The 27,808-nt window shown below is 36.2% G+C and overlaps 1 long non-coding RNA gene across 3 annotated transcripts; it reads left to right on the top strand.

Annotated features, from left to right (window-relative positions):
- Window positions 1-402: 402 nt before the first annotated feature.
- Window positions 403-14,888, top strand: LOC131909111 (uncharacterized). 3 transcript variants are annotated; one of them, XR_009378769.1, is made up of 3 exons: window positions 403-518; window positions 8,400-8,515; window positions 14,521-14,888. It is a non-coding gene; the product is annotated as an uncharacterized LOC131909111 (long non-coding RNA). The 3 variants fall into 3 exon arrangements; XR_009378768.1 differs by lacking the exon at window positions 14,521-14,888 and adding an exon at window positions 13,904-14,004; XR_009378767.1 differs by lacking the exon at window positions 14,521-14,888 and adding an exon at window positions 10,087-13,282.
- Window positions 14,889-27,808: the final 12,920 nt, after the last annotated feature.

Below are 27,808 nucleotides of genomic sequence, written 5' to 3' on the forward strand. Positions count from 1 at the left end.
GCAAAAAGTCAGGTCCAGACCAAACAAAACCTCTGAATAGGTACAGTTTGCTTAAAAATGTGCTTAAATGCTCAAGAAAGAAAAGAAAATGAGCATAGACAGTAATTGAAAAAATAGTTTTACAATAATAAAGTCTTTAAAGAGAAAGTAAAGTAGTGTAAGGAGAATAAACCATGTAATGCTGAGAAATATTATAGCACAGGATGTCTGGATCCTATATAGTGCTTTGTTAACTTTAAAAAACAGCTGTTAAAACAATAGCTTCTGAGAGATACTGGATTATAGGAAAAACACAAAAACAGCCAAACTAAACCAGCTTATGTATTTTAAGGATGTCTTAACTTCAGAAGGGAAGTCAGGAAATCTGTTGCATTGAGAGCTTATGTCTTTGTATCCAAGGGAAGCAAAAAGCTATGGATTCCTTAAAAATTAATGAAGATCAGATTTGATAGGGGAAGACCTCCTGAAAATCATGGCTGCAGGCATGAAGGAAGAAACCAAGAAGAACTACAGGACAGGTGATGTATATGCTGATCACTCTACTATGGGAACAGTTCTGAGACTGGATGAGATATGGTAAATCTTGTTGGCTACAGAGTCCTTGTGACTTATTATTACATGCCATCCTTGCATATGGCATGGGTGGATACTTATAATATAGTTTGCTTATACAGTCCAAACGGACTTAAAAGTTGACAGGTACCTTTTACCTGCTCAAACATAGAGCAAAGAAATCATCTTTATCTGATTTGTTCATACTGCACATCCATACTCATGTTAAATCAGATATGAATGTGACCTTTAAAAGTTTGTGTGTTTTCAGGAAAAAAAAAATAAAAAGACCAGATACCAATGAAAACAAGACAAGTAGCTCATGTGATCCAGCCTCTCAGAATGCCAATGTTACAGTTTTTTCAAAAATTTGCATCCAGGACAACTTCAAAGCACTTAGCTAAGATGGTCCAGCTTCACAGACTACTCCAGCCAGGACTTTAGATAAGCCTTGCACTTTCCCAAAACACAGAGGCTGGACAACAAATGACACAGCCAGCTTTCCCAGGGCTTGACCATTATCCCAATTTTCTCAGGGTCCCTTAAATATGCTGTCCTCCCCCAGATAATAGGAAGTGATTTTTAAGAACATGACACCTACATTCCCAAGAGATGAAGTGGATGGTTTTCAGTTATTCAGTGGGTTATGGAGTTTTGTCACTGTTTAAGGGGTTAGGTGCAATATAAATAAAATAAATAAATAAATAAATAAATAAAAAGGTAGATTATTGAATCTACTTTTAAACTGAAAAGAAACTATTAAACTAAAATATTTTACATTGATATGAATTTTTGTAAATTGATACAAATTTAAGTTTATTTTTGTTAGAACACCTTATATATATGTTTCTACTCTTGCTTATGATGTTTTTGTTCATTGATACAAATTTAATGTTATTTTTGTTTTAAGATACCGTATATATGTTTCTACTCTTGTTTAAGGTATTGTACCTATGCAGCTCACTTAAAAATGTAAAGTTCTAGTCCTTGAAACTTATTATTAAAAACTGTTTAGGATAATTAATAAATGTAGGTTAGTAGTTAGTCACCTATTACAATGGAACTTGTAGTCATGTTAGGTATGTTTTCAAGGTTAAACAGAGATATATTTTAGATAGTCATCAAACAATTCAGAGATCTGCAGAATATGACATTTAAGATGTTTTAATAACATAATTTTTTTTATGACAATGAGACATGTCTACTAATCTACTGGAGAGAAGATGATAGGCATTGAAGAAACTCCATATGGAGTTTACTTTCTTTGTGGCAAAAGTTAGCCACTGGGCAAGAAAGTGCCCTTGCCTCAATTGCTGACATTATGCTGTCCATATGGACAAGCAGGACACAAAAGAAAGGACTGCCGAATCTTGCCAAGACAAGGTAGGAAGGCCCTTCCGAACATACTGCTTCACAGAAAAGTCTGTCAGATATGCTAGGCCGGTAGGCTGAAGATCGATGCCCCAATGTTGCAGAGGAATCTTGGGTGACTCTGTCATTTCTCACAGTATGCTGTCCAAAACAAAATTTAAATGTAAAACCAAAACCCAAAAACTAACCAAACAAACAACAAACAAACAAAATCTTGTTGTGGAAACCATAGTGTAGCCCAGTGAGTCACAGAGTATACCCTTTAGTCCAAACATTTTTACTTGTAAATGTTCCTTGCAATGAGTCATGGGTCTGGGTTGAGGTCTCTGGCTTCTGCTATACTATTGATATCAGGCCCTCACTGGGACTTCTCTTGGATATCCTGTTATTGTGTCATGGAGATTCTGTAGTTTTGGGTCTCCAGATCTGGGCCCTTCACATGATCTAGCAGTTCATAGATGAAGTGGATGTTGGGTGGACTAACTCCTAGCCCTAGTTCTGGACCTGGATAGTAGCTGGGTTGGTCTGCCCACAAGCTTTCCCTCATCGTCACCACCCAGGTGAGCTTTCTAGCACTGCCCCTAGCTTACCCAATGTAGCAGGCAGCAAGCAGGGCCAGTTATCCAGCTCTCAGGCCCTTGAGTCTGGGTCCCCTGTACTCATTCCACCAAGACTATCTCTACTGTTTTGCCAAAGTGAGGTACAGGGCATTCTCCCCTGATTGCTGCAGTTGGTGAGGGGCAGAGCCAGAGGCCAGCTCTCCCACCTGCAGCAGATAGCATGGGGTGTTGGAGGGGAGGGAGAATTTCCCTCACCCATGACACCACATAGCATATAAGGGAGGGGCCAGTTCTGCTCTCACATCTACAGGACTGGCTCATGACCTCATATTTTAGTTGTCAACTTGACACAATGCAGAATCAATCACCTGGTAAGAAAATATCATTTTGGGACTGTGGGAGATTTTTCTTGGGTAGGTTAACTGAGGTGGGAAGACTCACATTCAAAGTGAATTTGAATGTGGGTGGCACCATTTTATAGGCTGGACTTTATAGGCTGCAGGGGAAAAAGAGAGTGTTGAGCACTATCATGAGTATATTAATTCATTTTTTCTGTTCATGACAATGGAAATAATGTAACTAGCTGCTCTGACACTTTTCTGCAATTGTGGCATGTAACCTGAATTGTGACTGTATAAATCCCTTTCATCTTAAGTTTCTTTTGTATATTTTCATAGTAATAGAAAATGAAACTGAGACACAACCTTTCTATTTTTTCCAAAAGCTCAGTTTATCCTATAATTTTTTTTATTACTCTTTCCTTTCTGTTCTACTGACTATATTGCTAACTTGCTAATGTCATGTATGTTGCTGACTTTTTTCACTGCTTCATGATTTGATCTCTTATTTCATTTATATATGTGTTTGTATCCTCTTTCACCAATGACAATAGAAAAATAATTGACAAAAATAATGTATCATAAACTACTACACTGAAAATTATGTAGAGCAAAAGTAGAAAAAATAATTAAAACAGATGAAGGGCATTGATAAAGGGTTGGAAAAGAATGAATTATTTAAGTTGGATAGAAACAGAAATAACCAGATGAGAGACCAAAATCTTAAGAGCAAAGGATGAAAAACAAACTACTAAGTGAATGGAAAACATAAACTGGCAGATGCAGCTATTTTTATATCAGACATAGTAAACTTCAAACAAAAGCTAATTAGAGGAAATAAAAAGGGACACTGCATATTAATAAAGGGAAAATTCAACAAAAAGATATAATACTTGGAAATATTTAAGGGGGATTTCAACACTCCACTCTCATATTAAGATTGTTCTTCTAAACTAAAAACAAGTAAATAAACTTCAGAACTGAAACATACTATGGAACACTGTGCTTAACAGATAAAAGTAGAATATTCCATCCAACACATAGGAAATGCCTACTTTTATCATCAGAATATGGAATCATAAAATAACTATATTGAGTCTTAAAAAGCACAAAAATATTAAGGTTATCCTTTGTGCCCTGTAAGACCATGGTGTAATAAAACTAAAAATCATCAAGAGAAACCAAGAACCACAAAAATATTTAGAGATTAAATATCACATTTTCAGGGGACAGCAGGTCATCAAGAAATCATAGGATAAAAATTTAAAATCATTGATATAAATGATAATGAAAGTAGAAATTCTCAGAACCTCAAGGATGCATTCAAGGCATTCTTAAGGGGAAAGTTTGTATTAATCAGTACTCACATTAAAATTTGAGATATATCAAATAAACAATTTAATTAGACATCTCAAGGCTCTGTAAAAACTAGCAAACAGCTCATCATAAACACACTACATGTCAAAAATAATAAAAATTAGGGAAGAAACTAATGAAATAAAAATTAAAAGAAAAATACATAAGATTAACCAAACAAAAACTGTTTGTTAGAAAAGTTAATAAAATTGTCTAACCCCTAACCGACCTGACAAAAAAATGGAAGAGATACAAATTACCAAAATTAGAAATCAACCAGGTGTTTTTATAACAGATTTCAATGAAATATAGAACATTATTAGAGATTACTATGAAAACTTATGTCCAAAAAACCATATATGCCAGGAGAAATAGAAAAATTTCTTAATGTAAACAAGCTAAAACCATGAGATATAAATAACTTAATCAGATCTATTACAAACAATGAAGTCAAACATGTAATAAATACTTCCCCTCAAAGAAAAGTCAAATTGGCAATAAAGGAAAACTACAGACCATTTCTTTGATAAACAGATGCAAAACGTCTCCACAAAATACTTGCAAATGGAACTCAGGATCACATTGAGAAGATTATATATCATGACCAAGTAGGTTTTATCTCTGAAAGGCAAAATTGATTCAACATATGAAAATCAATAAATGCAATACACCCTATAAATGTATTTATAGACAGAAACCACATAAACTTTTCTATTGTTGTTGAAAAGGCACCTCACAAAGTTTATTATCGCTTCATAGTAAATGTTCTAGAGACATTAGGAATATATGGACCATACCTCACAATACTAAAGTCTATAAACAAGAAACTTATAGCTGGTTTCATATTAAGTGGAGACAAACTGAGAGTCTGTCCTCTAAACTCAGGAATGAAAAAAGAATGCCCATTCTGCCTCTTTTCTTTGATATAGTGTTTGAAGTCTTAGCTATCATAAAGAGAAAACATAAAAGGAAAAACAATAAGAAGGAAAGAAGTCAGACTACATATCCTAACTAGAATTTTTACATATGTAAATAGGTGCTTTGAACTAGCAATTACCCTGGAATAGGTAAAAACTTAAAAAACTTTGGGCTATTCTTTTTTTAAAAAAGACTTATTTATTTATTATGTATACAGTGTTTTGCTCACATGTATGCCTGTGTGCCATAAGAGGGTACCAGATCTCATTATAGATGGTTGTGAGCCACCATGTATGTGGTTGCTAGGGATTGAACTCAGGACCTCTGGAAGAACAGCCAATGCTCTTAACCTCTGAGGCATCTCTCCAGCCCTTGGGTTATTCTTACAAGTGAATGTGCTGGCTACTTTAACATCAACTTCACACAAGCTCTAGTCATCAGAGAAGAGAGGGCCTCAATTGAGGAAATGATTCCAGAAGATCTGGTTGTAAGCAAGCCTAAAGGGCATTTTCATAATTGGTGATTGCTTGAGGAGGGCACAACCCATTGTGGGTAATGTCCCTGGGCTGGTGGTTTTGGTTTCTATAAGAAAGCAAGCTGAGCAAGCCAGTAAGATGTACTCCTCTGTGGCCTCTACATTAGATACTGCCTCCATGTTCCTGCCATTGTCCTGACGACTTTTATGAAGAACTGTGATGTGGGAGCATAAGCCAAATAAAGCCTTTCCTCTAATAGTTGCTTTGGTCTGTTTGGTCTTGGTGTTTTATCACAGCAATAGTAATCCTAACTAGTAAAATTATATAATAGATATATTTAAATGGATTGATCTATGGTGAAGAACATAGATCGTGGAAGATTTTAGGCAACCATTGTAGGATATAGGAGCTTTGGATTCCTGTTTGAGACTGTTTTATTCTACTTGGCTCAATTGAAATGTTCTAAAATTTATTTTAAATCTGTATATTCATTTATGAATTGACTATTGAATAAATCACAAACTGGCTTAATATTTAAAAATAGGTTATTTTTTAATCTTGTAATTTAAGAAAATACATTTATTTTAAATTTTATTTAAATCATTTTAAGGTTAAGAAAACTAAATTACAGTAATATTATCGCATCATTACTGTTCATATGGTATTATTGCAACAATTATTGTAATAGGATTCTCTCAAGGAACAGAACAGATAGAATGAATTGTAGCTAGAGTTTTCCTGCCTGGCCCACAGTCAGGATAAATCTCTCTCACCTGCCAGTCCCACAGCCACTTAGACCCAACCAAGTAAACACAGAGACTTATATTGGTTACAAACTGTATGGCCGTGGCAGGCTTCTTGCTAACTATTCTTACAGCTTAAATTAATCCATTTCTATAAATCTATACCTTGCCACGTGGCTCGTGGCTTACCGGCATCTTCACATGCTGTTTGTCATCCTGGTGGCTGGCAGTGTCTCTGACTCAGCCTTCCACTTCCCAGCTGTATTCTCCTCCTTGTCCCACCTATACTTCCTGCCTGGCCACTGGCCAATCAGTGATTTATTTACCAACCAATCAGAGCAACACATTTGCCATACAGAACATCCCACAGCAATGAATATATTTTTAGGGTGACTTACTGGCTGTGGTCTAACTAGTCCAACAAAGGCTGTCCGCCAACATAAAGTTCAAGTATCCAGTAATTCTTCAGTCCACTTGGCTGGATGTCTCAGCCAGTCTTCAGTACACACTGGAATCTTGAAGTTGCTCAAAGAAGAAAGGCTTCACTAAAAGCAAGAGCAAGGACAAAGAGCAAATGCTTCCTTTTTGTATTTTTTTATATAGGCTGCCACCAGAAGGTGTAGCTCAGATTTAAGGCAGATCTTCCCACCTAAGAAACAAAAACAAAACAAAAAAAAACCAACCTGGATTGTGGTTGGGTCTTCCCATTTCAAATCATTCATTCAAGGAAAATCCCTCAAAGGTATAAACGGATGCTTGGATTTTAGTTAATTCCAGATATAGTCAAGTTGACAACCAAGAAAAGACACCACACCTATGATGACTTCTATGCAATTAGTAATTATTTTTTCACCAGAGATTAAAAAGCATAAGAACTTGTGGATATTTTAATTAACAGTTTATCCACAGTGTTTATGTGGTATTTTCCCCAAAAGTCTGTTTTCATCTATTATTGTAGGAAATACATGTGTATTTGTGTAAAATAATGACTTGACAGTTTTCAAATCTTTGGATAGAATGAAAAGATTGTATCATATTACTTAATGTAACAAAAATAAACTTTAAGTTATAGTGACGACATAATAAACAAGTAGAAGAAGAAAATGTGACAGGGTTAGCCAGTGCAGTTTCCTCCATCTTGCATTCTTGCTGAGGCCATTTTAGTATTAACTAAAATTTGATCTTCTTGATAGAGAATCCCATGAAAATTACCCAACTCTATTCTAGGAACCAAAGGTCAGGAGGTTCTAGCTATCTTATCTCAGCTTCTATTAAACTGCCTGGTTGTATGGAACCCCCTCCAAGCAACCACTTGCTTCAAACTGCTTGCTTTGGAAAAGCCCCCTCTGGCTGCTTGAGATGCCAGGTCCTGGGTTCTTCCTTTAAAAACCACATGTTCTGGACATTCTGGGCCACATCTAGGTCTCTCAACATTAGTGTGGTTCCAACAGGCTTGTTAAAGACTTTCAATTGGCTATATACTGTGTCTGAGAGGTCATCTCGTGTGAGTTCCATTTAACAAAAATAATAGAGATGTGGTCATATCAATTTAGGTAAGAAAGTATTCAAAGGAGGATATAAAATAGAATATGTGCTGGCTTGGGGTATTTTCTTCTTTCTTTCAACTTGACAAAAACTAATGTTTTATGAGAAGAGAGAACAACAGTTGGGAAAATGCCTACATCAGATTGGCCTGCAGGCAAGACTCGGGGGGGGGGGGTTACTTAATTAGTGACTGATAAGGGAGGTCCCAGGCTATTGTGGATGCTGCCATCCCTGGGTCGGTGGCCCTTGGGTGTTTAAGAAAGAGGTCTGATGGATCTGGCAGAGTCTGTCTCAGGGAGCCACTGAGGGATGAGGACATGAGGGACAGATGGTTTAGCTGGGGGAGGAACTGGGTGGGAGAGCAATGAAAGAGATGTCTTGATAGAGGGAGATATTATGGGGTTAGGGAGAAACCCAGTGCTAGAGAAATGTCCAGGAATCCACAAGGATTACCCCAGACTAGACTACTAGTAATAGTGGAGAGGATGTTTGAACTGGCCTGCCCTAGTAATCAGATTGGTGAATATTCTGTCATCATAGAGCCAGATACCTTCATTCAGTAACTGATGGAAGCAGATGCAGAGATCCACAGCCAAGCACCAGATTGAACTCCAGGAGTCCATTTGAAGAGAGGGAAGAGGAACTATATGAGCAAGGTGGGGGCAAGATCATGATGGGGAAATCTACAGAGACAACTGAACCAAGCTTATAGATCTTTCGTAATAATCACTGAGGTGTCTGAGCTTCTGTTTCACTTTTGTATTTGCCTTTGCTGTTTTATCTGTTTTAATGAAAATAGATTCTTCTCTCACACAATCCAACCACAGTTTCTCCTCCCTCCTCCCTCCACTCCTCCCAGCTCCCCACCACTTCCCCTCCCCCATCCACTCTCTCTCTGTCTCCCATTAGAAAATAGCAGTCCTGCCAGGCGGTGGTGGCGCACGCCTTTAATCCCAGCACTCGTGAGGCAGAGCCAGGCGGATCTCTGTGAGTTCGAGGCCAGCCTGGGCTACCAAGTGAGTTCCAGGAAAAGGCGCAAAGCTACACAGAGAAACCCTGTCTCGAAAAACCAAAAAAAAAAAAAAAAAAAAGAAAAGAAAAGAAAGAAAAAGAAAAAAAAAAGAAAATAGCAGTCCTCCAGGAGACAACAACTAAATGCAACAAAACAAAATACAGTAATACAAGGTAAAGGTCCTTTCATTGAAGCTGGAAAAGACAACCCAACAGGAGGAAAGGAGTTCCACTAGCAGGCAAAACAGACAAACACCTGCTCCCACTGTTAGGAGTCCCTCAAAAACATGAAGCTATCAGGCACAACATATCAGCAGAGGACCGGGTACAGACCCATGCAGGGCCCGGGCTTGTCGCTTCAGCCTCTGTGAGCCCATGTGAACGCTGCTTAGCTGATTCAGTGGTTCGTGTTCTGATGTCCTCTATTCCCTCTGCCTCCTACAATCTTTCTGCCCTCCCTTCTGTGGATTTCCAGGACTCCAAGGTGAGGGACCTGATGGAGACCTCAAATTTATTCTCTCTCTCCTCATAACGTCTGGCTGTAGGTCTTTGCATCTGTTCCTATCTGCTGCTGGAGGGAGCCTCTCTGTAGACAACTGGACCAGTCACTGATCTATGAGTATACCAGAATATCATTAGGAATCATTTCATTTTTTCAGACGAGTCATGTTTGGTTTTACCCTAAAGTCTCAGGGCTATCTTGCCCCCATGAGTCTTCTCTCTCTTCTCCTTTGCTGTGGGTCATACCTATTGCGGTCTTTATTGTATTTTTTTATCCTTTTTTATTCTAAGACTTACACATTTAATTTTGCTTTTCTGGTTTTTAAAAAAAAATCTATCATTTTGACCTATTTCAAATATGATTATAATTTCTTATTTAAGAACTTTATGCCTCTGTTTTAAAATTCTTATAAGATTATTCCAACATTACTGATCACATTTCTTGATTGCATTTGATGATCTGAGTACAAATACTCCAGTTGATCATGTGATGGTGATTTTTGTTTTAATTCTGTATTATTTTTAGTGTTTCGGAGTCTATAGATGTTATTTGAATGTTCTGTTTTAAATCTATGTGTTGACATTGTAATAGGCTATTATTTATTTTACTTTAATCCATAAGGTGATTGGCATATGTGTATATCTGAATATCTTTGTGTACCTCTGTTTTGTGCTTCCCTGAAGTACATCAAATGATACATTTTCCTTCACTTAGAATATTCAAATGTGAAATCTATGTGAATTTTCTACTACTGTTTATCATTGATGGAGTGGCACTGAAAATAAGGCTAGTTCTCAAACTCAGCACCTTAAAATTCTGACACTCTCACCTACTCAGCATATGTCAACCAGTAAGGATTTTACTATTTTTAAGCCATTTCTTACATAGTTTTGTGAGATCTTCTATATAGGTAAGTAGAAACATTGATTTGAGAGTGGGGTGTGTGTGTGTGTGTGTGTACACATGTATGCCCATGTGCATATGCACACTTCTGCTCTGACTCCTATTCTTCCTGCTCTTCATTCTTGTCCATATTCCAAGTATGCAATATGTGTCCTTAAAATACTCCTAACATCCGAGGGAGCAGTTATTCTTTATGCTCCAGTGACTCATTATCCTTGATATTTGACATTTACATTTTAAGTCAACAGTTTTCTGATTGTGAATTAGCCAGTTTCTCACTAATTAGCAGCTGTGTTCTGACAACATTGATTTGGAATTAGAAAGTTGTGAGCAATAGAGTAAGACAGTAATGTAAGGGAGATATGCATGTCAGGTTATTTTAATTTATTCTCAGGAGTTAACCTTTCTGAATAGCATATTGCCACAACATCTCTCCACTTCCCAGCAGTGACTGGGACAGGAAGATGATTGCTAGACCAGACTGAATAATTCAGAAACAGTTTTTAAATGTATTTTGAAGTAATATGTGCCAAAGATTTTATAGAGATTTAATCTACCCTCAAGTAAAACACTTAAAGTAAATTAAAAGTAACTGTAAACATGTATAAGAAATACAGACATGTATAATTATAAAATGTATAATATCAAAAATAACAATTTTAGCAAATAATAAAATAGAATCATTTCATTATCTAAATCAAACTAAGGAAAAAATAGAATTGAAATGCATTAGAAAATGAACATATATAGAAATTGGAGATAGTTAATGTGTATATGTTAACATTATCTTAGAAGATTTTTTTTCATAAGTAGAAAGACAAATGGTAAGTGTACTGTTTTAGATGAATACTAGTTATAGGTCAAGCATAGTCGATATTTCAGCGTTAGCTTTTTCTGTCCAGTTCAGACTTATCATCACAGAAACTTATTTCTAATTAATTGTTTACTTGCCATCAAATGGGGTATTCTATTTTGTGGTAGGATTTCCCTTCTATTTTTATTTTCATTATAATTTTAAGTACATTTTATTATATTTAAAACAATTTTTGAATTTAAATATTTTTTCATATTCTTCTCCTCCCCAAGTCCTTCCAGATCCACTCCTTCTCCCTACCCACCCAACATTAAGTTCTTTCTCAAAAGACCTAATACAACACAACCTAGAAAAATAATACCGTACCCAACAAGAAAAAAAAAAAAAAGCAAACGAAACAAAACAAAACAAACCCCAAAACCAAAAACAGAAACTCTCCACAAAAACCCCACTCAAGTTTAACCAAATAAAAGCACACACACAAAGAAATCAGTGGAGTCCACTCTTTGTTTGTCAACTATTCCTAAATTAGAGAGCTGCCCTGGAGTGGTTGATACAACCAGTGGGACTCTGAGATTTGGCTTATTTGATGACCTTTTTCCATATGCTTTTATCCTTCTTAACACATAAGCATTCTTTCTGTTGGTTTCCATTTCTTTTGGTGCTCTGATACTTTCCAAACCACATGTATCATGGATAGACTTTTATTTTGGTGGACAGATCAACCTTATTGGCCATGACACTTAGGGCAGTGTCAGCCTGCTTGAACCATAGTTGTATTTTCTTCAGATTCCAACAATACCGCTTTAGTTCAGATTTGCTTCCATTTCTTAGCATCCCATGGTCTCCTTTATGATTAGAACTAGATCAGTTGCTGAAGCTGAAGTTCTTGAAACTTACATTTTTCTTTTTACATCAACATGTAGCTAATCACTCATGTGACACCAAGATGTGTGCTCATTTATTTTAGCTCTTGAAATTATGAAAGCAAAGACAGGAAGGATTGACTTCTGAAACTCTTGAGGACAGGTTTCTTATGCTGCTGATAAACAGAAGTTGTTTGCTGGCAAGGCAAAAGAAGAGAAAGAGTGACCTATTTTATGCAGAATGATGTTGGTCTGAGTATGACTTTTATATAAGTACTTCAGACACAGCTTTGTACTCGTGAAGATAAAAGTTGATGTTTCTGTACCACAATCTAATTTAGCCAAGCTTAGATTGAGTGTTTTGGTTTTAGCCAAGCTATTCCATTTCCTAATATCACACAATTGACAGGCATCAAGGAAAAAAGAAAATATTCTCTATGATCCTGAAATGTGCACTGCTTGGTCTCATTGTGTGGGTCTGACTGACAGGTAGGATGGAGGGAGGACTGGTCCAGCCAGTCTCTCCCTGAGGCTGAGTGGGATGGTGAATGTCAATGGCCCAGACTTCCCCTGTCCACTGGAGAGAAGTGCACTGAGCTGGGAGCCTTGTCAAAGCAGGAACTCACTTTACTGCATCAGGAGTGGACTTATATAGATTGGGGTGATGGCGGGGGCGAGGATGGGGTGAGGATAGCGGGCAAATGAGATGATGCCATCTCAGCAGTTACTAGGCAGAGGCGGTTCTAGGTTGGGTAGAGCTGAGTCGCTCATATGCGGAAGTCATGTCCGAAGACAGGTCACCAAACTTGAACTAGGCTCAGGAAGTTACATTGGGCCTCATGCCCGGGCCTTTTGGGGCCCAACATCTTTGCTCTTTCTTGTTAGGAAGAAGTTGATTATTTTGGGCTCTAACATTTAAAATAGATTATCTCCTAAATGAAGTTTTTACTACTTTAGAAACTGATTTTTTCTCTAATTTATAGAAAATAATTGATAATTTTTATATGAAGGTAGTAACTATGTTTTTTTTAAAATATGAAGATTGTGTTGTGGAATATTAGTTAAAGATGTGTTATGTTCTTTTATGCTATGGAATATTTGTTTAATGATGCAAAGATGTGTTGCATTCTTTTATATTGCATTTGTTTAACTCTGTAAAGCTGTGTTACTTTGCCTGTCTAAAACATGTGCTTGGTGTACTAAAGAGCTGAATGATCAATACCTAGGCAGGAGATAGAAATACACAGGTTTGGCAAGCAAAGGGAATAAATAAGAGAAGGTAGGAAAAAAAAAAGGAGAAGACAGGACACCAGGGGCCAGCCAACCAGCCACACAGCCAGCAACAGAGTAAGAAGTAAAGAAAGACATAGAGAATAGAGAAAGGTAAAAGGCCAGAGACAACGGGTAGATGGGATAATTTAGGTTAAGAAAAGCTGGCTAGAAACAAGCCAAACTAAGGCTGGGCATTCCTACAAATAAGACTCCATGTATTTATTTGGGAGCTAGGTAGTGGGCCCCCAAAAAGCATGGAGTAAAAAAACCAACAGATGTGGTTGAAATAATGAAAGAAATTTCCAAATATTTTTGAAAGTTTTAAAGAGATCTCAATATAGCATGAATGAAGAATGTAAAAAAAAAAAAAAAAAGATATTTAGTGGAAATGTTGCCAGAAGGGTTTGAGATAAGTCACATATGGTACTCAGTTGTCCATGTAACTAAAGATGAGTTTTGTGAATTTTTCCTAAGTTCCCTTGGATGTGTTCTCAGAACCAGATGACACAAGTTTGAGATAAGAAAGCAGATATGAGTTTATTTCCTGAAATTTTGCAGTCGAGGAGTTTCTCAGAACTTCCTGGTAGATCATTTTCCCTATAGACTGAAATGTCTTTGTAATGATTTATTTTTCCTAATTGATAAAATAATCTGTATTTAACTCTTGTTCTTCTAGATCTTCATCTCCCAGGAATTCAAATTGTGGAAACACTGTAACCAAGTCTCAATTTTTAGTAATCATGTTTAAAAGTATATAAAGCTCTCCTTTAGCAGAAATGGCTCATGCTGTTCTTTGTCTGTTTAAAAATGATTTTTACTTTATTATTTGTTTATTTATTTATGAGTGTGCATGTATATGTTCATATTTGAGGGTAATCCCATGTCCCCATGCATATGGAGGTCAGAAGACAACTTGCAGAAGTTGATTCTTTCTTTCTATTCTGTGGGTTCCAGGAGACAAACTTAATTTGACCATTTGTTAGCAAGTACCTTTTCACACTAAGCTGTTTCTCCCAACACCTATCCATTTCATATAGTGTGCCAACCACTCATTTTATGGGGAAATAAATGTTGTTTGCTAAAAGGGGTAGATCTTATATTAAAAAATAATGACTGTGTCTTAGGCTATGGAAGCTGATTTAGTTAATTTTGACAAATTAGTGGCATTTGTTTGTTTAATTACCAATTTAAGATTACAGGCATAATTAAGATTTTGTACAGTAGGTCAGATTTTACAAATAGATTAAAATATATGTCAACTATAACAAGTTTTATAACTATGTCGTTTATCAGGAATGAAGCATGGAGCAGTCATTTTTAAAATATTACTTTTCCTACAATTAAAGAGAGGACTACTCAACAAGTTAAAGCTTTTCCTGACAAACCTACAGAAGCATTTGAGCAGAATCTAATCAAGGTTTTCACAAAGGTCATTCAGTGAAAGGTGACAAGGGGAGCTTGTTCCATCGCTAACATGGCATACTACTTTTGCAGAGCATGCAGCTTTTGTTGCTATCACCCACCCTGGGTGACTCACAAAACAGCTATAACTCTGTCTCTACTGGTATCTGACATTTATGATATGTACAGACCCACCCAAACAATACACAGAATTGAAAGTAAAGTCTTAAAAAGAATAAAACACAATCTTCATTCTCTAAGCTTGTTTTTCTGCACATTATTAAGAGAAGAAAACCTTGTTAATAGAGAATCATCCACCAGTTTTATGTCAAGACATTGGAATTTTGATCTTAGAAGTTCCATGTGTCTACACCGTATGTTGTTGGTTACCTTTCTCAGTCATACCCTGGCTTGTATTTTGGAACTAGGTCTCTAGATCCTGGATCTCACTGACAGGGTTAGGTTGGCTTGTCTTCAAGCTAGAGGGTTATCCTGTTATCGCCACATCCACAGCACTGGAATTACAGGCATACATCACTCCTGGGTGTGGTTTTTACATGAGGATAGGGGGACAAAATTCAGCTCCACAGGCTTATACAGTAACAGTTTACCAACTGAGCTATCCCCCAGCATAGCCTCAGGAATATTTTTAAATAACCTTTAATTGTAAATAGTCCATTTAGTTATACCCATGCCATATTTTTTAAAGTTTTAATACTTTACATTTCTTTATAGCATACTGTAACCATGTAGGTTATTTTTTCCTTTTAGAATATCCTTTAACTGGGGACAAAATCTAATTTTCTATACAAAAATCCCATTCATATGAAAGTATTTTCTATCTTTTAAAACTTTCCTTATCATTAGAACATTTTATATCTATGAATTATATTTATTTTTCTTGCTGTATTGTTTCAGTATTAATTTTAATAAAGTTTATGAAACATTTTAATAAAATGTTACACAGATCCACTGCAAGCCTCATTTGAAATACAGAAAACAAAGATATTGCATATTCATTACCAAATAATTATTAATACATGACAAACCTGGAAACTTACCTGTTTTGTTACAAATTTAAGTTACTTTTTATTAGATCTCAGGCTATTTATACAGGACACTTAGAAAATACATTTGTTCAAAAAAGAATCTTTTTACTTTGGTCTGAGAGGGAAACAAAAGTATGATCAAAATCTTGCATCTCTGTCTCCTCCATGTGTACTGAATAGCTGTTCTATCTATGACATTGAAGCACCGCCCATTAGAGATATAGCAGATAACTGTCCTACCTCCCTATGACCTGGAAGTACCTGCCCCTGGGGCGTGGCTCGGGGCTATCCTTACAACATGAGACATACTTATTTTCCCCCTCGTGGGCTTGGATGCTGAGACAGACGCAGGTGGAAGAACAGCGTTGGACTGTACCTCGTGCTTCCAGAACCCTACGATAAATCTTCCATGCTATAGTGAGTCTTCTTCCCTAATAAATTCCTTTACCCTGTAAGCAGACTCTGTGGATTTCTCGTATGATCCATGTTTTTGCCTCCTTTAGTTTAGGCTCACCTGTTTATCTTTGTATTAAACAGGTATCTCCTTAAATATTTTATCTTTTCTCCAACATGAAAGCACAGCAATATTTACTGTCCTAAACATTGTAAAAAGAGAATTTAGATTCGTGATAGAATAAAAAAAATAGGTTTCAATGTAAGGTGACTTTGTAAGCTTTTAGTCAGTGTTAATGGGTTTTAAGATGTGCTCTTTTAGACTCATTTTTTTTTTTTGTTTTTTGAGTAGTGACTTATGTAGGATTGGACAAAATAAACACATTGAAATATGTTTTTGAAATGAGTCAGTAGTGGTCTAAAATTGTGCTAAAAACATTTTTATTGGGGCTGGGGAGAAGGCCTTGTCAGCAGAGTGCTTGCTGCATAAAGCATGAGGGCCTAAGTTCAGATATCCAGCAGAACCACATTAAAAGCTGGGCATAGTGCCATGGACATATAATCCCGGGAAGAGAAGGCAAAGACACGAGAATCCGTATGACTTGCGCAGTTTATCTAGCTAATTAGTGTGGTAAGTAGAAGACCATGTCTCAAAAATTAAATTGCAAGAGAGATTGAAGAAGATACCCCACATAAACCTCTGTCCTCCATAGTCATGCACATGACACATATATCTGCACCCACATGTACATGTACCCATGCTCGTGTACACACAAAAATAAATGAAATAAAATTGTTTCATATATAAACACACACACACACACACACACACACACACACCTTAAATTTGATGTGTCAAGAAAAGTAATGTTATCACACAATAAAGTTTTTAAAAGTATAAAATGAAGTTGTTATAATTTTCCCCCCAATATTGATTTCAGGAGCATAAGAACTTGTCCTCCGTACAATTGCACGAAAACTATTACCATGAACACACAAAGCACAATCAGATTGTATTTACTTGAAAACGGAAGTAGAAAGTTTACATTTCTATTTCTTTGAGATGTTTAAATGGCTGAGTGAAAGAAAAGGATTAAAAGATAAAACTTGTTATGCAAGCTCAAGTTATTCTTACTCCCCTTGGAGGAGCTAATCAGCAGAAGGATTAAAAATTAAAAATTACAAAAATAGTTTTTACAAATGGAAATATTAAATACAACATGAGGCCTCCTTTCCCAGTTAAAATAGGTCATTGTATCCATATTCTTTGATAAAGAATTTTCTTCTACTAGGAGATAAAAAGATGAGAAAACATCACAGAGAGCGAGAGAGAGAGAGAGAGAGAGAGAGAACAAGAAAACACAACCCTTGACTAAAAAGTCATATGGTTAATTTATTCTAGAGCCAAATATGAGTGACCATGGTTGAGAATATATAGATTCAGGTTGTCCCAAAAGCTGTGTTCCAACATGGAATCAAGCTTAGGATTATTTTTAATAGTTAAAAAAAAGAAAGTCTTAAATCAAGGCATTTTTTTAAGTACATTGGTAGAAATATCTGGTAGGTAATTTATAGCAAAATAGAAAACTTCTAGTCATAGGCCTTGGGTGACATTCTTGGCTTTTGGGTTGGTAGAGCTAAGCATATGTTTCTACATTCCAAACAAGATTTTTACCTGATAGTCACAGACACAACGGACAGCAGAAAATGACAATTAAAGAGCTAATTATAACCCAATGTAATTTGTCTCCCAGCCTTCGGCATTTCCATATCACAGAGTTTCTAGTCAGTTTATCAGTCTTGTAGAATCTTTAACATGGGATCAGCTTTGTCTAGGAACACCAGTTCACAGAGTCATTCATTCTGTATTTATTTTCCTTACCCACTCCCATAGACTACTATTTAAGTTGGATTCCCTATACTTTAACATTGGCTTATAACGTTTTTGAGATATTCTCCTTAATTTTGAACTTTTCGCACAAGACAAGTAGCCTCAAAGCAAGACATGGAGTATGGGTTCATTCAAACAGGAAGCTACAGTAATGAGTTATTAATCAGAGAAGTTCTGGCATTAGGAGTTTAAACCTGCAGTATTGGATTACCCATCTCTGATGTGTAATGCAGCCATGACAGTCTAGGCATATCCATCAGTCTGTTCTAGCTGGTGGGAAGTCAAAGTAGGTACATCTGAAAACAGTGAGAAAAATGGCTTCAGGTAATACACAGGGCTCAGCATCACTGCTCTAGTTTCTACCTGGTGAGAATCCTCCAGAAAAAACCACTCTGCATCTGGCAAGGTAAATAGAACTGTGTTACAAAATAAGGGTCAGTTGTAGAAACGTGGATGTATGGTATTTTGGAACTAGCAATAAGACATAATAGACTTTGAATTTTCATTTATTTGAAAGGTGATTCATGAGGCTGACATGATTTAGTGAGAAATTTGGGACTCCATATCTAGAGATAAGATAGAGAAGAAAGAAGCATGTCACTGTAAAACCACAGGAAAATTGGAGGGATGTATGTCTGGTATGCATCAATTATCTGTCTAGGAAAGCCTGGGCAATGTGTTTGGTGCATGACTTGGATAATCAGTGAGATGGTAAAGAGATTAATCTTTCTCCCGAGGAAGTAGGAAATCACTAAAGATTTAAGCAGAGAAGTGAGAAATAGCATTTTAAGAAGCCGTTTTGCTTGGGTATATAATATACAACATCTATTAAACATGTGAAGGACTCTGATGGGAAAGAAATATTTTTGTTAATAGTACAGAAAAAGATTCTCGCAAGTCACTGGATTAAAATGATCAACTTGGATTTAGCTTGTATTTAGAATACACTAATATAAAAACATAACCAAAATGCAGGTCTACAAAGGTTTGAGATAAAGCTCTAATAAATAAATAAATTCTTTTCCTTGGGGACCTGTTAAGCGTACAAGAAACTCTTACGTTAAAATAAATAACAGTATGTAAATGTTCTAAAACTTGAGGTAACGACAAAATAGGTAATGAGTGTAAGAAAAAAAGAAAAAGTTAAGATATGTCAAACCATGATTGGAGAAATGGCTTCAGTGGTAAAGAGCAATTTCTGCTTTTGCAGAGGGCCTGAGATTGGTTCCTAGCACCCAAATACTGGTTCACAAATATCTATAACTTCAGTACTAGGAAATCGGATGCCCACTTCTGACCTCCATTGGACATCAGGCACATACATTAATGCACATACAGGAATGCAGAAAAACACTCACACCCCTAAAATAAATCTGAGTAAGTATTTTAAAAGATACATCAAATTACTGTGGTGTATTATGAAGCAAAAATCATTCTTCACTACAAATAAAGTTGTGGGGCATACATGAGCTAAAAAGATGGTGCCAAAAGGAAGTTAGCTCAAGCTGTTTATGCAGAGATTAGATACAAATGGTGCCAAAAGAAGTTAGCTTATGTTGTTTACACTGAGAGTAGATACAATGGATGGTGTGGAGAGGAAGTCAGCCTAAGTTGTTTATACACAGATCAGATATAAATGGTACTGAAGGAAGTTAGTTTAAATTGTTTATGCTGAGATAAGAGACTAAGATCAGGAGATGATGTCAGTGCATAAACAACTCCTAAACAAGAAAAAGAGTATAGGGTGACCTTTAAAATGATTGGCTGGTTCCTCCATCCCCTCCTAGGGCTTTGAGGTTTTGCTGTAAAAGAGGTTTACTGCCTAACAATAAAGGAGTTCTTGCCTGACTTGACTCCCTGCTGTATTTGATTATCTCCCAGTAAGAGGATGGCTGGGAAAGTGGAAGGTGAGGCCGCTCTTACCTTTCCTTGGTTCCAGGCCACCTCATCAGAGGTGCCCTAAGTTCCTGGTGGGGCAAGACCCCACATCAAGTCATGTAAGACATTGAATTTATTGGTGACCCGGTGTTTAGGAGTGGCTCAAAGCGTAAGTAGGTACTTATCTTTATTTAAGGCAGGTCTGGAAATTGTGGGAATTTGAATTTTTGTAAATCTTTTGTAAAATAAATAGATAAATTAATAAATAAAATTTCCTTTTCCTTCAAACTCTACAGTGATTTATTTTGATGTTATTGCACATCATCTTCTCCCAGGACTTTTCCATTTTCTTGGCTCTAAGTACTGACTTGTTAGAGAGGGCACTCCATCTGACATACTCAAATCCAAGTAACCCATAGGTATGAGCCTGTGTGACAATGTGCACATATTTAGTATGAGACATTATTTCACAACTATTAGACTGGGCCTTTTTGGAAAGCAGAGCTGTGTGGTACAATTTCTTTTATTCCATACTTTGTGATAAATACAAGATAAGCTAAATGAACATAATCCTGCTTTCGGGGATTTAAGAACTCTTCACTGAGCATGGCCAATGAAATATTGGGGATGGCGGGAGTTATATATGCCTTGTACAAGACCAATTCATAAAATGACATTGTCACTTGGGACTCAGTGAGTCTGAAGGGCTTTGATGTGTAGGAGCTTCACCTTCGCAAACCTACCTTTGTGTCACTTAGAAATCCATTTGCTCTTAGATCCTTGGGGCTCATAGGTAACTCTAGTTATTCCAATAATATAGGTACAAAGGCTTATCTGTTGTTGATACAAAAACCCTGTTGTTTGGACCTTTGTACCAATGTCACCCTATGACTTTCAAGTGCAATTTCCTTGGTTACATTTATTCATTCCTCTGTTCAAGATAAAAGCTAAGTAGTTTGATAATTTTAATTGGTAATGTGAGTTAATGGCTCAATTATCTCTCCTTATTTAATTAATATGTTAAATATTTATCATTAATCAAATAATAATTGGATTTAATCTAAGATCTCTAGCCCAAGGATCTTTGGAGTCTCTTTGACTTTGTTTCTCTCAACTTTTCTTAAAGGTCTAGCAGACACTCTGCTCCAGCTGGACAATGGAGTCACCTCTGTCCATTTAACTCATAGTAGATTTCTGACTCCAGCCTGTCTTCAAGTTGAATGGAATGCTCACAGAAACTCATCCACAAGTGTAATTACTTCTAAAACGTTCATCTGCATCTTTAATTTTTCTTTGATAATCTATAACTAAAAAGTCGTTGTGTCTTGATACAAGGTTCATTTAACACATAAATACTTTTCATGTAAAATACATCAGTCATTAAGGATAAAAAATAAAATTTAATCTGTCTTACATAAATTCATTAAGTAACAGATAGAAATAAAGTTATTGGATAATAAGGGGGAAATTGTGTATAGGGAATTATGCACAGTAGGGAAGTGCAATCTTTGATCAATTAATATTTAAACTGTTAGCTTTGCTCAGTGTTTATTATATCTGCATAAAATTCTAGGCTTATTAGCTATACTTATTTAGATGTCTAGGAATCTTTTGTGAGGCTGATGTGAGGAAGGAATTCAGGAATTAAGAATAACAGGAGAAAAACATCAAGAGGGAAAACTAGCTTAAATGAGAGTGATATTAAGCCAGGTCTCAGCATAAAATTCATAGGTTTTATACAGTTTCTCCAGTCTTCCTGGAACCTGTCACCACCTAAGCCCAAGTTAGCCTACTGGATAACCCAGAAAATCCCACAGCTAATGTCATCCTGAGAAAAAAGCAGCCACAGAGATCATGCCAACTATCCAGAGATGAAGAACAAGTGAAACTGATACTAACAAAGCCAGAACTGCCCAGCACATAGGCTCGTGAACAATAACAAGTCATTTGTTATTTAAGCTACTTGTAATCCTCAAAAACTAAATTCCAATTTATATACTCAGTTGGTAGTTAAAACAAGGAAGAAATTGTTTACTATTACTAAGAATTCTCACTTACTGAACATTTATTTGGTGTGGGACACTGTTATATGTGATGGTTAGAGTTACCTGGGAATAAGAACTCTCAATTGAGGAATTTTTCGGATCAAACTGACCTGTTGTCATGTCTATGAGAGATTATCTACATTGATGGTTAATTTTGGAGGGCCAGCTAGCTGAGTGAACCAGAGACTTTGAAAGCAAGCAACATTTCTCCATGGTTCCTACATCCAGGGTCTAGCCTGGAATTCCTGCCCTGACTTTCCTCAATGATTTACTGTGACCTTGAACTGTGAAGAAATATATCATTTCCTTTTTAAATTGCTTTTGGTCAGAGTGTTTTATTACAGCAACAGGAGTGTGTGTGTGTGTGTGTGTGTGTGTGAAAAACTAATCTGAATGTTGATATCTTCTATTTTGTTCCAGATCATGAAACTGAGATCTAAAACAGTTACTGGACTAATGTGACTGTTCTAAGAGGCAAATTAAGTATTTAAAAATCTGTCTTTTTAGTGTTAACCTCACATCTTGCTTTGCCTTTCAATGAAAAGAATATTTCAGAGATAATGCCGAAGTGTATTTGGATATTTCTTTAATGTGTTTTTCACAAGCTATCACAATTTTTTAGGATAATTAATTATTTTATTTTTTTTGAGAATTTCCTTCCTACGTGAGTACTCTATTTACATCACGTCTACCCTTTCATCTCCCCATCCAACTCCACTTTGATCATACCTAATCTCATCAATTTCTTCTTAATGAGCCATGTTGTCTTTAATATTAGATGTCCCATCCTAGTTTTTATTTCCAAATCAATTAACCCAAACAAGAGATATCAAAAAGAGTTTGTGATCAATGAAATTCCATGCAAGAAAGCTTTTGAACTGGTTAGGATTAAGGGCTTTGAATGAAGGACCATGACATTCCAATTAATTGTTTGGTGTTTTTCTAAGGCAACCCCTGCTTATCCCAGTAGTTCTGAGGCTCTGAACTGATCAGGTAACATTAACAATATTTTTCTGTAGATAGAAAATAGTATGCTACGTGAAATCATGCCAGTGCTTAAAAAGAATGTTTTATTTACTCTTAAATGAGGAAAAACTTTGGTGATATAATCTTGGATGTCTATTCAGGAGTTCTCTTTTCTTTCTTTCTTTTTCTTTTTTTTTTTTTTTTTTTTTTTTTTGGAGACGGGGTTTCTCTGTGTCTTGGAACTCACTCTGTAGACCAGGCTGGCCTAGAACTCACAGAGATCTGCCTCCTGAATTATGGGATTAAAAGTTTTCTAATGGTGTGCTTTAAGTTATTACTCTGATGGGCCTTTTTATATTACAGATTTAATACATTCTTTTTTTTTTAAATGTAAGAATGTAGTTCCTGTAGATGAATTTCTAAACAGTCTTAGTAAATAAGAAACACAGAGCCAAATACAGGGATGCAAGCTGTAGAGATCAGAGCAATAGTCACCAACTAACCTCAGCTCCCCACATCGTCATAGCTTCCCAAGAGAGCCTTTTTCTGTCTAACCTGAGCCTTTATTGCCTTGCTGTTCTGCCTTCTCATTGGCTTTAAGCCCAGCCACATCACTTCCTCATCACTGCCTGTCTATGCAGACCTCCAGGTCTCTATGGTTGGTACTGGGATTAAAGGCGCCGTGTGTCACCAAGCTTGGCTGTGTCCTTGAATACACAGAGACTCTGCCTGCCATGTGATTGGATTAAGGGTATGTGCCACCACTGCCTGACTTCTGTTGTTGGCTCACTATGACCTCTGATTTCTAGGCAAACTTTATTTATTAACATACAAATAAAATATCACATTTCAGCACAAATAAAATATCACTACAATTTTCAGGGATTTTGATAACTTTATGTAGTAATGTAGCTATTAATACAATTAATGTGCAGAATATTTTCAGCAACTCTCAAATTTTAAATGATGTTTTAGAAAGCCATTTCCCTCTGTAGTCCCACTCCTGGGAATTGTTAGTGTGGTTTCCATGCCTGTGGTCTTACCTATCCAGGGTTAATACATTTAGTGAAAGAGAAGACACTAAAACTGCAGGTTTTTTTTTCTTCCACATAAGAAAATAGCAAGAATGTAGCCATGTGCAGGATAGAAATCCTCATGGGGCATTGAATCTGCTAGATATTTACTATTTCTAGAATAGTCTATGGAATTTTGTTATTCAGTCAGAATTGACTCAGACATACAATGTTATGACTTGGATATGAATGTCCCCTATAGGCTGATGTGTTGACAGCCTGGTTCCCATCTAACCACTAGGTCTCCCTAACATGACTAGATTGTGACATCACTGACCTCATCAATGAGTGAATTTAAGGAGGTCAGAGGAAGAAGGTCCATTGGGAATGGCTTCCAAAGATATATATTTTCCTCTCACCTTCTGTGAATCTTTCTGTTTCTTGGTTAGTGTAAGGTGAGCAGCAGCCTCTGCTTTGTCTCTCATCCTGGTGTTTCTGCCCCTCACAGATCTAAGAGCAATGAGTCACCCTCTCTATCCCGATTCCCCTGAAATTGTGAGCTGAGAAAAAGAGAACTGTTCCTCTTTTTAATTGATTTCTTCAAGTCATCTGTTTCAGACATGAAAACCTCTCTAAAACATGTGATAAAGACACATTTACAAGTTTTGACATTTTTATTTTTTAAATGAGATTGGGTGTGGTCAGGGTGGGGTTGGAGAGGAGAAGAAAGGATGATATACATAGAGGACTCCCATATGAATTCTCAAAAACCCTGTTTAATTGTCTTAAAAACAAAGTTTTGTAGAAGCCTATCAATGATACTTTATTTGTATCTGAAATTTTGAAATACTTTTATAGTATAATTATATTTTAATATGCACTTTAAACTCAGCCATATGCTCTATCCTATGTGTACTCAAGTGCATATAGAAAACTCATTTTTGATACATAATTATCAACTATTTTCTTTTCTCTATAATATTTAATGAATATATAAAAACATAATTTGTACCTTGGAACTGAATGGAAAATAGTGACAGACAGGACTAATGGATTAATGAACTTAAGTGTAAATTTCATTTAGCTCATTTTCAAGAAGGCACATTTAATCAATGCATCTGCAGCTGATTGCTGCCTTTTAATGAGTACATCACATATTTCAGCTAGGATGAAGAGTAAGCACAGCTTTGTAGCACTATGAAATATGAAGAAAGATGGAAAATCAAAAAGATGGAATTAAAAAGTGGAAGTTAAAAGAATGAAACTTTGCTTAAGGAAAGAGTAACAAATAGATGCTATGAAAGACACCATAGAATTAAAATGCACTAAACAATACTAATGGAGGCAGCAATTAAGAGACAGAGTTACTTTACCCTAAAGGTGAAGTTCAGCTGAACAACTGGAATATATTTACCTTTTGTTAAGTCAGAAGAAAGCTTTTTGGAAAACGCCTTCTACCCTACTCAGCATTAGACCCCACAGCAAATATAAGTTGTGGATTTCCCCCTCTCCAAGCAAAATGTAGATTAAAGCTGATGATTGCTAGTGTGACAGACAGGGCATGAGAATTTCCAACTTGTTGCTAAAGTTACATCTTCTGGCATTAGATCAATATAGATTTTTCCAAATGGCTAAATCTCAACAATTTCTTATGAACATATTTATGAGATAATTAAGCATACTCTACAGACAGACATTTGCTTTCTCTTTTTAAAATGTAGCCTCCTAGCTACAGCTTTTCTACTAAATCCTAAACAGTATATTAGTAACGAAACAATAACTCCCTTATCCTCTCTTTTAATAACAAAATATTGGGAGTTTTTCTTGTACCTTTATACATACAAGGTTGTGTATTAAATGCTGTTATTTATTATTTCCAAACATCACAACCGTGCTATGCCTCAGCAGGTGGTCCTGGGTAACTTATACAAGATAGTAAGCCATGGAAAGAAAGCCAGTGGCCTCTCTTTCAGTTCCTGCAACAGGTTCCTGCCTTAACTTCCTGCTTTGGATTTCCTCAATGATGGACTGTTGTCTGAACCTATAAGGAAAATAAACTTTTTCTTTCACAAGTTGGTTTTGATCACAACAGTATAAAGAAAACAGGAACATAGCTTGTACTCTATATAATCTGTGTTGCCAATCTATGATGGCTGTAGTTAGTTGCATTTTTGATTCATTGAATTTTCAAATTAGGGTGGAAGTACTGAGTCATAATCCCATAATAAAGCCAGGAGCATCTGGAGTCAGAGATTGGTACCAATAATGCCAGAATAGAATGCAAGAGAAAAATACTGAGAAAGAAATAGTCTTCACTAACAGTACATAGTCTCTAAATGAACTGCCCCTGGCACAGATTGTGATCAGTTGTCTTATTAGGTGAACTGATAAGTGTCCTTTGCATAGCACTTGATGTGCAGTTCATTCTAAAGTGCATTTGGTACAACATCTTCTCTTCAACAGGAAACTCCAGCCCATACCTGCCATTGCCCCTGTACAGAAGCACATTATCTCTCAACAATGCTTTTATTCATCACTTTGAAAAAGGGTGGGCATGCTGATGTATCATGTAGCCTTCCTTTATAGCAATGGTTCTGAACCTTCCTAATGCTGCAACATTTTAATATGTAGTTCCTCATGTTGTGGTGACGCCTAACAATAAAATTATTTTTGATGCTACTTCATAACTGAAATTCTGCTACTGTTATGAATTGTAGTGTAAATATCTATATTTTCTGATGGTCTTAGGGTCATTCGACTCCAAAAGGAGATGCAACTCACAGGTTGAGAATCACTGCTCTATAGGAATGTGGCTTAAGTGACCTGTGCAGGACACTCACTTTTTGACACTGATCTAGCCACATGCACATGCTTAGGGTCATAGTCATACATTATGGATTATCCTTGCACAGTGCTGTATGTAATGCGAAGGTAGTAGCAGAGGAATGATGAAGATTGCTCTCCTGGAACATTATTGCAATGAAGATACTCTGAACTGAAAGCCTGATTTCCAGTGGACTATCTGAGGCAAAAACCTGATAAATTAATTCATGTTGTAGCAGAAGTGTCAGTTCTTGCCTTTAAATATGTTCAGTTTATCTGCCATCATCTGTGGGAATGGATAACTTGGCAACAAGCTATACCAAGAAACACTTTCAGATCAGATGATGATTTTTCTATGAAAATTGTATTTTTATGTAAACCACAGTCCAAATATAGTTGAACTGCAGTCATAGAACACATTTATCTCCAAATTGTGCCCCGTGATACATCTATGACCTTGAAGGTAAATGTGTTTGGAAAGGTTTAGTGTTGCTCTTAAATAGGGCTATATATCTAATATATTAGTTTCTGGTGTAACAATTCAGAACTTGAAATCAATACTTCAAGTTTAATGCCATAAAATGAATTTCCTTAAAATATGCAAAGAAGAGACGTGAATGTTGAAGATGGGAAAGCAGAGAGTTTTGGTAAAGCATAAAGTATGCCTACAATTCTCAGTTTTGTATTCAGGAAATCTTTTTCACTTCAGGTATGGAGGCAGCAGCATCTATTTTTGTTGTTTGGAAGTTTGAAATCAATGACAACATTGTGAACAGTCTGGGATATACACTGAGCTCATCTTTCAACATTTACAAATAACCAAATTAATTATGATCATTTCTTTTTCCATGTTAAGAAAAGCAAAGGTCTTGCTCTGATCATGATGATGTTCATGTTCACACAGAATTAAATTTGTGCATACCATGGACAGTCTGAGTGTGTAGCACATTGGCTTTCACAATGTTCTTTATATAGCTTGTTTTCAATGAACTTGATCTAGTTTTGTTTTCTAACCTAGCTTGAAAATAGGAAGTTAGACTTTCCTCTTCATTTTTGAATTAAATATTTGTTATGAACACTGGAAACATGCACTCCACATGCATTAAGCGATCATGTTAGTTA

Source organism: Peromyscus eremicus, chromosome 4, assembly GCF_949786415.1.
Source record: "Peromyscus eremicus chromosome 4, PerEre_H2_v1, whole genome shotgun sequence".
Lineage (NCBI taxonomy): Eukaryota > Metazoa > Chordata > Mammalia > Rodentia > Cricetidae > Peromyscus > Peromyscus eremicus.